General features: G+C 67.3%; 1 non-coding gene across 1 annotated transcript; it reads left to right on the top strand.

Moving 5' to 3' along the window:
• Positions 1-509: 509 nt before the first annotated feature.
• On the top strand, positions 510-663 carry LOC140110421 (5.8S ribosomal RNA). The gene has a single exon (XR_011851467.1). It is a non-coding gene; the product is annotated as a 5.8S ribosomal RNA (ribosomal RNA).
• Positions 664-2,500: the final 1,837 nt, after the last annotated feature.

Here is a 2,500-nt window from a genome sequence, read left to right as displayed (position 1 = left end):
GGGGTGCCCGGGAGACCGTACTCTCCTCTCCCCGACGTCGCGTGAAGATCGGCTGGCGGCGCCGTGTTACCCAACGAAGAGCGGTGTGGCTGGCGGATGGTCCTCGATGAGGGGGCGAGGGAAGGCGGCGTAGCGCCTGGAGAATGGTAGGGTTCGGCGCGCGAGGACCCTCTGCCTCTCTCCACAGGTGCAGCGCCTGTCTTCCTCCTCTCCCCGCTGTCGGGTCGACCACGCCGGTCTTTGCCGAAGGTCGATGGGGCTTGTCGCCAGACGCGCCTCCGCCGGGTGAGCTGCGTTCCAGTGGCGGCCCCCGGTCCCCCACGAGCGGCGCGCAGGGGACTGGGCTCCCGCACCCGCCCCAGGCGGTGTGCCGCGGAGGCTCTTCTCCCAGGCGTCGCTCTTTGGACAACGTCCGCTCGGCTTCGGCCGTGTGCACACGAATGTAGCGGTGCCGTACATCTGACGAGGACGAGCTGGCCGTCTGTAAAAACCAGCGTGTGAAAACGAGCCACTCTTAGCGGTGGATCACTCGGCTCGCGCGTCGATGAAGAACGTAGCTAGCTACGAGAATTAATGTGAATTGCAGGGCACATTGATCATCGACACTTCGAACGCACCTTGCGGCCCCGGGTTACTCCCGGGGCTACGCCTGTCTGAGGGTCGCTTCTCATCGATCGCCGCCCGTCGAGGGCGAGCGCCGCTGGGGTTCAGTCGCAGGGGCTTTCACGGCTACCCACGCCGTGTTCGCTCCTTCGTCCCCCTAAAGTCAGACTCTCTCCTTCGAGACCCTCTCCAAGGGGTCCGGCGCGCACGGTCGACACCTGCCGCCGGCGCCCCTGCTCGGACCGACGGCGACCACGGACGGACACGTTCGCGGCCGGCGGTGTTCCCTGCGCGAGGCTGTCTGCGCTTGCCCGTAGGCTTGGACTGCTTCTCGTCCTTGGGATCTCGCTCCGCTCGTGTTCCCCCGAAAGGTGAAGCTTCGTTGCCGGGTAAGGAGAGGTGAGAAGGGACGGAGGGATGCAGGTGAAAGGGGGGCGGATGGTGGGGGGTGGCGGCTACGCTACCCTCGCCCTCTTCCCTCCGCACCACCCACCCTTAGACCTCAGATCAGACGTGACTACCCGCTGAATTTAAGCATATTATTAAGCGGAGGAAAAGAAAGTAACCACGATTCCCCCAGTAACGGCGAGTGAAGAGGGAAGAGCCCAGCGCCGAATCCCCGCTCGTGCGGCGAGCGTGGGACATGTGGCGTACGGGAGACCGGAGCCACCCCGTCGCTGCTTCGGAGGGCCCAAGTCCTTCTGATCGAGGCCCATCCCGCGGAGGGTGTTAGGCCGGTAGCGGCCCCCGGCGCGACGGGACCCGGTCCTCCTCGGAGTCGGGTTGTTTGTGAATGCAGCCCAAAGCGGGTGGTAAACTCCACCTAAGGCTAAATACCGGCGCGAGACCGATAGCAAACAAGTACCGTAAGGGAAAGTTGAAAAGAACTTTGAAGAGAGAGTTCAAGAGGGCGTGAAACCGCTAAGAGGTAAACGGGTGGGGTCCGCGCAGGCCGCCCGGAGGATTCAACCCGGCGGCGGTCGGACGGCCCGGGCTCCATCGGACTCCCACGCCCGTCCGGCGGACCCCTTCGCGGGGGCCTCGCCGGCCGCGGGCCGGGGGACGTGGCCCGGACGATTCATCCCGGCCGCGGCAGGGCGCACTTCCTCCGCGGCGGTGCGCCGCGACCGGCTCCGGGGCCGGCTGGGAAGGCTTCGAGGTGGGAAGGTGTCCGGGATGGGCGCCCGTCGGCTCCGGCCGTCGGGGCTCACGTCCGCCCGGCGTTACAGCCCCCTCTCGGCCCGATGCACGCCGTAGCCCCGGGGCCGAGGAAGACGATCGCCTCCGCGCCCTCCCTCCGATCCGCTCCGCCACTCCGATCCCCCGGTATCTCTCTCTTCGGGGAGAGTGCCGGGGTTCCTTCGGGGGAAGCGGGGTCCACGGGGAAGAGGGACGGGACCCCCTGCTCTCGGCGCGGCTGTCGACCGGGGCGGACTGCACTCAGTGCGCCCCGACAGCGCCGCGCCGCCGCGGCGGGGCAGGTCCACGTCTTCTCTCCCGTCAAAAGGAGAGAAGAGGGGTAACAGCGCCAGGGGTCGGCGGCGATGTCGGTGACCCACCCGACCCGTCTTGAAACACGGACCAAGGAGTCTAACGCGCGCGCGAGTCCAAGGGCTCGAGCGAAACCCTGTGGCGCAATGAAAGTGAAGGACCGGGCCTTGTCCCCGGCCCGAGGTGGGATCCCGCCGCCCGCGACCCGGTCACCGGCGGGCGCACCACCGGCCCGTCTCGCCCGCTCCGTCGGGGAGGTGGAGCAAGAGCGCGCGCGATAGGACCCGAAAGATGGTGAACTATGCCTGGGCAGGGCGAAGCCAGAGGAAACTCTGGTGGAGGTCCGCAGCGGTCCTGACGTGCAAATCGGTCGTCCGACCTGGGTATAGGGGCGAAAGACTAATCG

The sequence above is a fragment of the Engystomops pustulosus genome, unplaced genomic scaffold (genome assembly GCF_040894005.1).
Source record: "Engystomops pustulosus unplaced genomic scaffold, aEngPut4.maternal MAT_SCAFFOLD_277, whole genome shotgun sequence".
Taxonomy (NCBI): Eukaryota; Metazoa; Chordata; class Amphibia; order Anura; family Leptodactylidae; genus Engystomops; species Engystomops pustulosus.
This window is presented reverse-complemented; position numbering and strand designations above follow the sequence as displayed.